The 13,167-nt window shown below is 36.5% G+C and overlaps 1 protein-coding gene across 4 annotated transcripts in view; it reads left to right on the top strand.

Moving 5' to 3' along the window:
- The window catches only part of NAA15 (N-alpha-acetyltransferase 15, NatA auxiliary subunit), an 83,867-nt gene that overhangs the window by 17,410 nt on the left and 53,290 nt on the right, over nt 1–13,167 (top strand). The window contains exon 1 of one of the 4 annotated variants that reach the window (XM_038564599.1): nt 7,461–7,612. The exons of the other annotated variants lie outside the window; for them this stretch is intronic. The gene's annotated coding sequence lies outside the window, so the exon portion shown is untranslated. Of the gene's footprint in view, nt 1–7,460; nt 7,613–13,167 lie in introns of those variants that run through there. 4 annotated transcript variants of the gene reach the window in all.

Here is a 13,167-nt window from a genome sequence, read left to right as displayed (position 1 = left end):
TTGATGAACTGAAATGTTAAATGGCTACAGCTCTAACCTCTGACTCCTAAGGCTTTTTGTGTCCTCTCCATACCTTTCTGCTCTACAGTAGTAGAACCACTAAAGTAGCTCCAGTACACTGGCACTAAGTGCCAGTCAAGCTCCTGGATGGAGAGTGAAGAAATGCTCCTTGTTTTGCTTTTGGCATACCCAAGACTCGTTTTCTTTTTAACTTTTTAATTGTGAAAAATTTCAAACAAATGGAAATAAAATAATGAACCTATCTCCTAATTTCGACAGCTACCAACTTTTGGTTCATTCTTTTTCTTTTTTAAAAGATTTTATTTATTCATGAGAGACACAGAGAGAGAGAGGCAGAGACAGGCAGAGAGAGAAGCAGGCTCCATGCAGGGAGCCCAATGTGGGACTCGATCCCTGGACTTCAGGAACACGACCTGGGCTGAAGGCAGGCGCTCAACCACTGAGCCACTCAGGGGTCCCTGGTTCATTCTTTTTCATCTGTGACCTCTCCCGCCTGGATTATTTTGAAGAAATACCGAGCATCATTTCAACATGATTGACTTTTAAAGCCAAATTTGGCTTTTATCATTTAGGTTGGTTTGAAGCTGTGTTCCTTTTAATCAGTTTCAAAGAATTAAATGTTTTTGCATTAGTTGAAGGAAAGCAATGGAAAGATAGATATAATACTACAGAAAATCAAGCAATCTTAATGCCAAATCTAAATTTTATGTACAGTTTTTGCCTAGTTTCTGTATTTGTCCTGTGATAGTTCCCACTTCTGAGGAACTTTTTTCCCTGTAACAAGGATTTGGAAAAGGATGATGAAGTTTCTTTCTGCAGTAGATAAACTTGTGTAGTTTTTCTGGGCTTTTCAGAGCTTGTCCAGCTATTCTATTCTATGTATTTATTTTTGTTTACCTTTTAAAGATTTATTTCAGAGAGCACTTATGCGAGTGGACAAACGGAGGGAGGGACAGAGGGAGAGTCTTCAGGCCAGCTCCTCACTGAGCACGGAGCCCCATGTGGGGGCTCGATCCCATGCCCCGTGAGACCATGACCCAATCCAAAACCAAGAGTCAGTTGCCCAACTGCCTGGGCCACCCAGGTGCCCCCAGCTATTCTATTTATACAAACAGCCACCTATTTTGGAGATTCCTTAACTGTTTTCACATTCATTTTATTTTATTTTGTGTATATATTTGTGTGCATATGTTTATTTATCTGTGTGTGCTTGAGAGAGCATGCAAGTGGGAGGATGCAGAGGGAAAGACCGAGTCCCAGGCAGGTTCTGCCTCCAGCGTGGAGCCCACTGGAGGGTTTGGATCCCACAACCCTGCGATCATAACCCAGCGGAAATAGAGTCAGACACTTAACCAACTGAGTCACCCAGGCGCCCAACCTCCTTCGTAATCTTATTAGTCAAATTAGAAATCATTTTTCTAGGAAGAACAGTGGAACAATTTTCAGTATTATGACAAAAGTTCTGTTTCTTAATATCAGTTTAATCTGCTGTGATCTCATAGTACCATGGTGCCTCAGCATGGTGCTGATGACCTATGCTGGGCCATCAAAAGGATCCCCTTCTGGGATTTCTCTGCCACAGGTGCCCAAGGCTGTGTTCGTTATTAAAAAATCTCTTCTCTCTCTGTTCTTCATATTGGATAAATTTTACTTATTGATCTAGCAGTACATTGATTCTTTCCTGTTGTCTTCATTCTGGTATTAAGCTCATATGATGAGTTTTTTTATCCTCCTAAAAAAAAAAAAGTGTTGCAAAGTGTTCAGTAATTGCTTCCTCTGTTATTTTTAAATAAATCTCTCTTATCTCCACATTGGTATCTGTAAATTGTCTTTTTCTTGCAAGTTGAGATTTTTCCTCTCTCTTCACATGCCATATAATTTTGGATTTTATCTTGGACAATTTGAATATTAGCTTACCAGACTCTGGGTCTTGTTGAGAGCCTATGGAGAATGTTAGTTTTGTTTTAGCAAATCTGGTTAGATTCAAACTGCAAATCTCAACTCTTTGGCTGTGGTTCTAATGGCAGTACAGTTTTTAAAATCTTTGTAGTCAGTTTTAAAATCGTGCTGATGTGTCACATAGTACCTAGTCTGAGTCCTGGACAGTGTATCTGTTAGTTCAGTTCCCAGTCTTTGGTGTCATCAATAGGATCAGATCTATGCATGCACAGTTTAGAGGTGAAACATGGAGTTCATAAATGACTTTATGGGGTTGCCTTCTCCAGTTTCTCTTTCTCTGTGAAATTCTTGATACTTTGTTTCCCTGAGTTGTCTTTTTTCATCCTCTGGCTAGAAAGCTGGGGTTCTAGCTTCCTTCACTATACTATGCACTTTTGTGATTATGCCTTTGTCTGGCTAGAGCTTATCATATTCATTGATCTCCAAGAACTAGCTTTTAGTTTCAGTGATTTCCTCAGTTTTTCTTTTTTCTCTTTCATTGATTATGCTCTTAACCTTTTTTGTTTCCTTTCTGCTTACTTGGAGTTTAATTTGCTCTTGTTTTTCTAATTTTTTTAAGGTAGAAGCTGAGATAATTGGAGATCTTTTATAATAATAAGCTTTTTTCTAACTAGTTTTATAATTTTCTCTTTTGTTACTTTTCAGCATTGGATTGTGATGTGTACCTGTTCCCCTCCCATCTTTTTTCAATTTCTCCTGCTTGTGGTTTGTTGAGATTCTTTGATCTGTGGATTTAGAGTTTTCATCAATTTTGCAGTTTTTTAATATTTATCCCATTTTAATCTTTTTATCTTTTAATAGTCCTGTTACAGTATATGTTATACGGTTAGACTACTTGATATTGTCCCACAGGTCATTGAGTTTCTCTCTTTTCTCTCCTTCCTTCCCCCTTCATTTTCCCCTTTGAGCTCCCATTTTGGATAATTTTAGTTACATGTTTTCACTTTCACTGAAGTCACTTTAAGTTCTCTTAGTGGTTTTACATTCACTATACTGGCTTCAAATTCACTGCAGTGTCTAATATTTTAAGGCTATATTAACTTTTCCTTTTTTGGTATTTTTTTATTCTACAGGGTCCATTTTTAAAAGATTTTATTTATTCATGAGAGACAGAGAGAGAGAGGCAGAGACACAGACAGAGGGAGAAGCAGGCTCCATGCCGGGAGTCCAGTATGGGACTTGATTCTGGGAATCCAGGATCATACCCTGAGCTGAAAGCAGATGCTTAACCCCTAAGCCACCCAGACATCCCAAGGTTTTATTTATTTGAGAGAGAAAGAGAGTGTGAGCAAGGGGAAGGGCAGAGGGAGGCAGAGAAGCAGACTCCCTGCTGAGTAGGGAGCCCCACTCAGGACCCAGGCCCCTGGGATTGTGACCTGAACTGAAGGCAGACGCTGAACCGACTGAGCCACTCAGGTGTCCTATAGTGCTCCCCCCCCCTTTTTAAAGTTTTTACTTTTTTTTTTTTAAGTATATATGTATGCTTTTATAAAGATTTTATTTTTAAGTAATATCTATACCCAACGTGGACTTGAACCCAGAAGTGGAAGATCAAAAGTCTCAGGTTTCACAGACGGAGCCAGCCAGGTACCCCTCTTTTCTTTTTTTAAGTGAACTCTCCCCAGAATGGAGCTTGAACTCACAACCTTAAGATTGAGTCTTTTTTTTTTTTTTTCCCCTAAGATTGAGTCTTAATGCTCTAACAGCTGAGGCCAGCTAGGTGCCTCCCCTAGCGCTTGCCAACAAGTTTCCATTTTTCTATTGAGATTTTCTGTTTTTCTGATTGGGCCCATGTTTTCCTTTCAGTCCTTTTATATTACCTAGTAGTTAACTTTTAAAATCTTTGCTACTTCCATCATCATCATTTTTGCATTTCTGTTGATTTTGTTTTCCCTATAGGTCATGGGTCGCAGTTTCTGCTTTTTCACCTTTCTAATAATTTTTGTTTTTTCATAGTATTGAATATTGCAGACACTAGGATATTAAATGTCTGGGTCCTATTGTCTTTCTTAGTAGAGTTTTGTTTTGATAGACCATTAATTTGCTTCTGCATCAGCTAGTCTCCAGGGCTTGTTTTAAGGCTTTAATAAAAGTGGATCTAGCTTAGCCTTATTCCTAAAATGCAGACTTTTTAAGTCTCTACTAAATCTTGGAGTATTTAATGAAGTTTCTAGCTGGATATTAGGAACTAAGATGTCTCCTCCCATCTTTGTATGAGCAGTAATAGTTGTTCCACTCATGTGGTTGGTAGTTGTCTTTGCCTACCTTTAGTAGAATCTTTCAATGAACCCACTCAGTTTAATATTTGACAAAAAATTCAGGGGGCCTGAGTGGCTCAGTCAGTTAAGCATTCAGCTCTTAATTTTGGCCCAAGTCATGATCTCAGGGTTGTGAGATCTAGCCCTTTGTAGACCCTGCATAGACTTTCTGGTACTCTGCCCCATAAATTCTAGTTACTGTAGCACTTTCTAATTCAGATTATTTGTTTAGATCACTGAGACTGCCATGTTCTGTTTGCACCACGCCCCCCTCCCCCCATTCTACAGTCTGGAAAATGCCCTTAGGCAGAGAAAAGGATTTTCTTGGGATTTACCTTGATTCCCTTCTGAGATCACAGTCTTGTATTGGCTCTCATCCAACATCTGAAAATAATTATTTCATATTTACTTACTAGTTTTATGCTTGGCAGAAGTTTCATATTTTTCTTTTTTTTTTCCCCAGGAGTTATTATTTGTGTTACTTACTCTTATACATTTGGAAGCAGGAATATCAGTGTATGGTACCATCAGTTAGCACATGGGGTTTTTTATCTATTAGAACAATTTATTCTAATTATATCCTATTTTGCTCTACTGTTTCCTTTTTTGTTTTTAAAGATTTATTTATTTATTTTTAGAGAGAGAACAAGCACAATTGGGAGAGGCAGAGGGAGAAGGAGAGAGAATCTCAAGCCAACTCCATGCTCAGCGTGGAGCCCAATGTGGGGCTCTATCCTACAACCCTGAGACCACCAGCTGAGCCAAAACCAGAGTCAGAGGATTAATCAACTGTGCCACCCAGGCACCCCATGCTTTACTTTTTCTAGAGCATAGTGTTAATGTTATAAAATTTAACTCCTAATAGAAGGTAATGGTCTACAATGTTCTAGTATTTTTGGAAATATTATGTCTAATTTTGATTTAACATATATCCATTTTATAGGCAAGAGAATAGAGCACTGTGGCATTCATTCCATACCAAGGGAAACTGGAAACCCTTATAGTTCTGAAATTTCAAGAACTCCCAAATATAGGAGTTTTAGAGATAAGATTGTAGAATTAAGTAGGATGCTGGGCTGGGCTTGAACTCATGGTGGGCTTGAACTCATGACCTTGAGATCAAGACCTGAGCTGAGATCAAGAGTTGGATACTCAACTGACTGAGCCACCCAGGTGCCCCTGTAGACTTGAATTTTTATTTAGTTGGATGGTTCCACTGTACCGAACTTACTATCTCTGCCTACCATGTTGTTTTATAAAACCTATTTTAAATGAATTGAATATGAAACTTTTTCCTCAAAGTATACTATATATAGTGTTTTGTATTTTTCTTTTTCTAAGTAAAAGTCAGTTCCCTAAAAACTTACTTTCAGCCTATGGAGTTGGTTAAGGCATTAAAAATCTTATTATAAAAAAAAATAAAAATCTTATCATGATACCTTCCTTCTTTATAATTCTATAGAATTAACTTTAGTGATAGTGTTATGTGGGATTTTGAAAAATAAGCAAATCTTTTTTTCACTTTGTACATCTATTCTTTTTTGAGTGGTTCAAGAAAGGACCTCATATCCACTTATATTTTAAGGCTGCTTTGTAAGATACCATTTTAAAAATTGTGTGTTCAAGCTGAATTATACATAGAGCTGGTCTTATATATTTGGGGGAAAATTGTTGAATGAAATATGATATACTATTTCCTATTTTTCTTTTTTTTTTTTTAAGGTTTTATTTATTTATTCATGAGAGACACACAGAGAGAGGCAGAGAAGAGAGAAGCAGTCTCCATGCAGGGAGCCCGATGTGGGACTCGATCGTGGGACTCTAGGATCCTGCCTTGAGCCAAAGGCAGATGCTTTAACTGCTGAGCCACTCAGGCATCCCCCTATTTTTCTTGTTAAAAGAGTTTGCCACTAGAGTTTCTCTTAGGGCAAGAGCAGAAATTTTAAGGAAATTCTTTGGTACAAACTAAGTTGGATATTTCTAGTTACTATTTTCTATTAAATTAGAATACTACTCACTCATTTGTAATGAGTGACCTGTTGTAGAAGTAGTGCTTTAGGAGAAAAGAGATCCTTCTCTTAAGGGATCATTTCCTTAAGTACACACTGATTCTTGAGTATGAAGAAATGAATTCTTAGCAGTTTTTTGGAGGAGTATGCCATTCTGAATTATTTCTGCAGGTCACATTAACAGATAATTTAATAACATTGAATATCATTTTAATATGGAAGACTGCCAGATTTCATTAATTGAGAACACAATCATTAGGAATTGAAACTTAATTAGTTGCTGGTCTGAAATGTGATAAAATGAAAAGCTAGGGTAGTATATAGTATTACACATTTAAAGAAAGTGGAGTTTGGTTTTTAATTTTTATTTGGTAAACTCCGTTATTTGGGGGAATTATCCAGTTAATTATTCTGTGTGTATTCATTTTTCTCACTTTGCTTTTGTCATTTTTATTGCCCATTTAGGGTAGCACAGTCTGTTGCTTTTAGCTTATGTCATGATCTTAGGGTCCTGAGATCAGGTCCCAGGTTGGGCCCTGCACTCAGACGGGAGTCAGCTTGAGTTTGTCTCTTCGTCTGCCTCTCCTTCCCATCATACAACTCTCTCTGTCTAAATAAATCTTTAAAAAAATAAAATATAAACAAGGTAAGATAAATGTTTAAATTTGATTAGAAGATCTGTTAAAATACTATAGGCTTTTATGTTTTTATTAATTTTTCTGTAGGCTCCATGCCCAACATATGCCACTTAAACTCAAAAACCTGAGATTGAGAGAGTTGCATGCTCTATTAATGGAGCCAGCCAGACACCCCAAAACTGTAGGCCTTTTTTTTTCTTTTTAAAGAGAGCGTGCCACTGGTGTGTGGGGATGGAGAAAGAGAGGGAATCTTAAGTAGACTCCACACCTAGCACAGAGCCCAATGTGGGTCTCCATCTCAGGACCCTAAAATCATGACCTGAGCTGAAATCAAGAGTCAAACACTTAATTGACTGAACTACCTAGGCGCCCTCCCACAAACTAAACCCTCTAATAACATTTCTGTTAATAAAATTTAATAAAACTTCTGTATATGATGGAAGGAGCTCTCATCTGGGCCTTGGAGGGCTGCGAATGTAGCCTCAATTTTGCTACTAACTAGGTAAATTGCTTGTTTTCTTAATCTTGTACAATAAGGATTGAACCTTTTATGCTGTTTACAGGAGTATCATGAAGATTAAATGAGATGTTAGTGTGAAATCCCTTTGAAAAATGTGGTGCTGTAAACAATGTAAGGTATTTCCAATAAGACCAAGAGAAAAAACAACTGGAATCCTGAGTATTTTAAGTTCAACTGTACAAAATAAAGTCACATTGTGCATGTCAAGTAAGAATATAAATATTATTTTATATGCTTGTTATGAATTATTTATACAGGTTCACATTTATACTATAAGACAGTAGACTCTTCTGTAGTTTTTGGATTAAAACCTTGTTTAAAAATCAGAATGTTAATAACAATTGCCTCTGTAATGAGATCTAGCTTAATTTTTTCTCTTTCTCTCTGCTGCCTGTCTGCTTTCTACAGTGGCTTTATATTACTGGTGTTAGAAGTTTTCTTTCTTTCTTTTTTTTTTTATAAGTTTTCTTTTTGAAAAATTCTTTTCTCTTTTATCCTAATGTTTTTTTTTTCTATTGTACACTACTGAACTTTAGTAGAAAGATAGTTAAAATGACTAGGTGTAATGGCTCTGAATCCGGATAGTCTGGGCTTAAATCTTTTTTTTCCATCACTTAGCTGTGTGACTTTAGCCAAATAATATAATGTCCCTGGACCTCAGATATCTCGTCTAAAATGAGTATAAAGGGGATCCCTGGGTGGCTTAGCGGTTTGGAGCCTGCCTCTGGCCCAGGGCGTGATCCTGGGGTCCAGGGATCAGGTCCCACATCGGCTCCCTGCATGGAGCCTGCTTCTTCTCCCTCTGCCTGTGTCTCGGCCCCTCTGTGTGTCTCTCATGAATAAATAAATAAAATATTTTTAAAAATTAGTTGGGAAATTAAAAAAAATAAATGAGTATAAAATTTCATTCTTCTTGGCTGATTAATAAAAATAAATAAATAAAATGAATATAAAAGGAGTACGTATTTCATATCATTGTGAGATTAAATGGGTTTTCTCTGTAGAGCATTTAGCACTGTACCTGGCATACAGTAAATGCTCAGTAAGCATTAGCTGTTAGTACTGTTTTACATGTCTTTTCCTGACAAGTTATGTCCAAGATTTAAAGACTCTCTGATACTCAAAAAGTACTTAAGACTACATAACTAGGTTGTTTCTGTTTGTTTTTAATATTTTATTATTTATTTGACACAGAACATAGGGAGGGGGATCGGCAGGCAGCGGGAAAGGGAGAAGGCTCCCTGCTCAGCCTTCATGTGGGTTTTGATCCCAGGACACAGGGATCATGACCTGAGCCGAAGGCAGACACTCTGCTGACAGAACCCCCATGCACCCCATCACTAGTTTTGTTATCTGAAGTCATTGTTTAAAAAATCAGCTATTTGGTTCCATCGCTCTTCACTGTTTGACTAATTCCTTGAAGTAATTTTTTCCATTCATAATGTTACTAGTATATAAAAATTACCTACAAATATGATCTAAGATTATGACACAGTGGTCACACTTTATATATTTCTTTATTTTAGCAGAGAAGACGTAGACTCCTCTTGTACCATATTTGTTGTATTGGCTTTGATAAATTCGAGCCTTAGGTATAAAAGCAGTTTTTAATCCGAAGTAAAAGAGACTATTATGCTTTTGCTGACTTACTACTATTAGGTCAGGTAGGTTATTAATTTAGGTATTCTTTTTTGTTGCTTTCATGTATGTTTTTGTAATCTCAGCTATTAATAAATGTTCATATTTTTTCCTGTCTTTTGGGAAATGTTTTTATTTCTGTTTATTTTGATGTAATTAAGCACCTTTAATGTATTTATTAGCTGTTAGGATAACCTCTTTTGGGTGCATTTCTTCAAGACCCTTGCTGAGTTTTTTTTTTTTTTTTTAAGAAGAATTTTATTATTATTTTTTAAAATTTATTTATTCATAGAGGCAGAGACACAGGCAGAGGGAGAAGCAGGCTCCATGCAGGGAGCCCAACATGGGACTCGATCCCGGGTATCCAGGATCACACCCCAGGGCTGCCCACCCTTGCTGAGTTTTTTAATGAGCTATCTATCTTTTTGATACTGACTCAGAAGAGTTCTTTATATATTCTAGATAAAGGATCTTTGTTGAGTATTATATACGTCTTCTCTGGCTTGCCTTTTTTAAACTTTCCTGTTTAAGGGATTAAGGCGCTTGTCGACCCAACACATAATGAAATTATTTTAAAATGGGTTTTTTTTTTTGGGGGGTGGTATTTTTATGGTTTTACTTTTTTCATTTAGATTTGTGATGCTCTTAGAATTTATTTTCCTTTTGTAAAGAAGGGTCATTGTTTGACCTCATGATGTTACATCCTACATATTTAAACCTTAGTACTTAATTTTTAGCAACAGATGCATGGGGACTCTACTAATTTATTTTTTCTATCTTTTTTCTCTATATTTCAGCTTGGGTAGTTTCTATTGCTATGTCTTCCATGTCACTGATTTTTTTTCTTCTGCAGTGGCATAATACTTTTAATCTGATATTTTCATTATATATATTATATTTTTCATCTCCAGAAGCACTGTTCAAGAAAAAAGAATGCAAGTTCTTTTTCTGTATATTCTGTTCTCTTCTCACATGTTTATATTTTCTTTAAACTCTTGAGCATGTAGTTGTCTTGTTATCTTGACCACATAATTTCATCATTCTCTTAATTCTTCTGGTTATGGGTCTTGTTTTCTTGCTTCTTAGCTTATCTGAAAATATTTTATTAGATATTGGGTATTATGAATTTTACATTTTTGTATTGAACTTAACTGTCTTCAAAGAGTGTTGGACTTTATTAATAGGAGTGAAATAGGAAGTGACTTGTATACATGTCTAGGCCTTTGTTTAGGGGAGGGTCTAGAGTATACTTACTCTAGGGCTAGTTTTTGTCTTCTGCTGGGTAGATCTTTTTATAGTATTTACTGAATTCTGCAGGTGTTGATTGAAGACTCCATTCTGGCTACTTGGAATTCTCAGTACCATGTGAGCCCTGAAAATTCTTGAACTTACTGCTCCCTAGTCATTCTTTGGCCTCATGAAGTTTCCCTCTGCATATTTAAGACTTAGCACTCAACAGTTTTCAGCATCCAGTGCATTTGGTTCCCCTGCAGATTTTTAAATTTCTCTGAATAATTCCATCAGCATTTGTTTTACCATCTGGTTGGCGTTATTGAACTTCGTTCAGTCTTTTGTCTCTTCAACTCTTTGTGGACTGTTATGCTCTGCTTGGGATTCTTCTCCCCGTGCTGTGATCTATAAGTAGGGGCATTTCTAAGCCTGTCATTACCTCTCCCATGGTTCACAATCCGGTGCTGCCAATTGTCCAATGTCTGATAATGGTTATTTCATATATTTTGTCCAGTTTTGTTGTTTACAGTAAGTGGAAGGTCAAGTTTAGCCTCACTTACTCTGTCACAGCCAAAAGTGGAAGTTCCTTTACTGTATTTTTACCGAAATAAATTTTCAGAGGGGCACCTGGGTGGCTCAGTCAGTTAAGCATTTGACTCTTGATCAGGTCTTGATCGCAAGCCCCATGTTGGGTTCCACACTGGGCATGAAGCATACTTAGATAAAATTTTTTTTTAAATTAAAAAAATAAATTTTCAGAAAGCTAATTGAGGATTTTAAGAACAATACCCTTAAACTATTCTTTGTACGTATATAGTTCCTGGAAAAATTGACACATCAAGAGTGTCCCTTTTAACTAGTGTTTACATCATAGCTGTACATAATTATTATTATAAGAAAAAAAATGATTTTTGCTGAGTAAATAGGAACACTAAGTTTAATTACTTAGTTATGTTTCTTTGACTGCATATGATTAGTGATAGCCCTAAGTTGTTGCTTGTGCTTTCCCTTCCTTATTCCCCAGATCACTCTGCCTGTTAAGTGTATAGTTGACTGTATATGTGTTGGGGAAGGGGGAAGCAAGGAATTAGGAAGCTATTTCAGAGAAATTGGGACTAATGGTACATACTAGAGGATAGAAGTATGAGTGAAAGAAAGCACCAATGATAAATAGGGTTTTATGTGTACGTGTATGTGGGGGTGGGTTTTTGTTTGTTTGCTTCACATCTAGTTGGGTGAGTTGAGGGGAAAGCATCTACTGAGATGATGAATTGGTGGAACAGATTCTGCGGGAAAAATTCAGTTGTGTTTTGGATATATTAAGTTAGAGATGAGAAACAGTAAAATAGAGATGGTGAGTACATAGTTTGTTATAGAACAGTTCTATAGTTGGCTCTAGCATTCAGTTTAAGCAGTTGATTTCTTTGATGCCAAATGTAAAATTTTACATTTTCATTGTTTCTACACAATTTTTTTCTGCTATGATTTTGTCATTATTTGCATTAAGTCTCTCAAATTTTGAAGATACTGTTTGAAAAGTTGTGAATAAAATTTACTTAAATTTATGACAGTGAATAGATTAATCTGCTGGCATAGACTATCATATCTCTTAGATATAGGCTTTTTTCTATAACAAATAGAATGGTTTAAAAGATCATTTTTATTGAGGCCCCTGGGTGGTTCAGTTGGGTAAGCATCTGACTCTTGATTTCAGCTCAGTTCTTGATCACAGTGTGGTGAGTTCAAGCCCTGCATTGGCAGGAGCCTACTTTAAAAAAAATTTTTTTAATTACTATTATTAGTGAAACTACATATTGATACCTGAAAGTCAAATAGCACTGAAATATTTATAAAGAAAAAATAGGTCCTCTTCTTTCCTACCCCTTTACCCCTCACCTTCCCTCTTCAAAATCAAGCACCCTCTTAGCCATTTTCTTTGGTATTTATCTTGTTGCTTAATAATATACCACCATTTCTTGGTACGTGACTTTTAGACAATTCGTTGAGTTAGAAAAGAAGGACTTAGAACTTCATCATTCACAGATATGTCCACTTTGCTTTTCCTTATTACCTTGTCATATTGTATCACAATATTTTGATAAACCAGCACTGAATATTGACGTTATATAAAAGGACTTAGAACTTCATCATTCACAGATTTGTCCACTTTCCTTTTCCTTATTACTTTGTCATATTGTATCACAATATTTTGATAAACCAGCACTGAATATTTATGTTTTTATAATTATCTATGTATTGTTCACTGTTAAGCTAAATATTACGTGAAGACCATACTTTCTCTCATACAAGCCTTTATTTCTCTTTTTTTTTTTTTTTTTTTTTAATTTATTTATGATAGAGAGAGAGAGAGAGGCAGAGACATAGGCAGAGAGAGAAGCAGGCTCCATGCACCGGGAGCCCGACGTGGGACTCGATCCGGGTCTCCAGGATCGCGCCCTGGGCCAAAGGCAGGCGCCAAACCGCTGCGCCACCCAGGGATCCCCCGCCACCCAGGGATCCCCTTTATTTCTCTTAGAGATAATAATTTGTCTCATTTATTCAGTTGTCTGGTTTTCTGTAGACTTATTGCTCATTTTCCCCAAATGTGTCTGAATTAATGTCATGTGCTTACAAATAATAATTTCCATATTATGAAGTATTTTGGTTCCATTTTTGGCCTTACTGGGAGGCCTTTTGGTTCCTATTTTGGCCAATAGGTTTTGCATGGTGGCCTTTGGCTTCTTTTTTTTACTTTGGAGTGTTTGTTCTGTAGTTCTTTTTTCTGCATTAGATTTATTTACCAACTGCCATGTTGTCCTTTTTTGTTTATTTTGATTCCTTTTTAATGGCTTCTTAAGGAAGAGTGCATAGAGATAAAATTTTAGCTTTCTGAG

This window comes from Canis lupus, chromosome 19 (genome assembly GCF_011100685.1).
Source record: "Canis lupus familiaris isolate Mischka breed German Shepherd chromosome 19, alternate assembly UU_Cfam_GSD_1.0, whole genome shotgun sequence".
Taxonomy (NCBI): domain Eukaryota; kingdom Metazoa; phylum Chordata; class Mammalia; order Carnivora; family Canidae; genus Canis; species Canis lupus.
The sequence above is the reverse complement of the archived record's forward strand: the minus strand, read 5'-3'. Positions and strand labels throughout refer to the sequence as shown.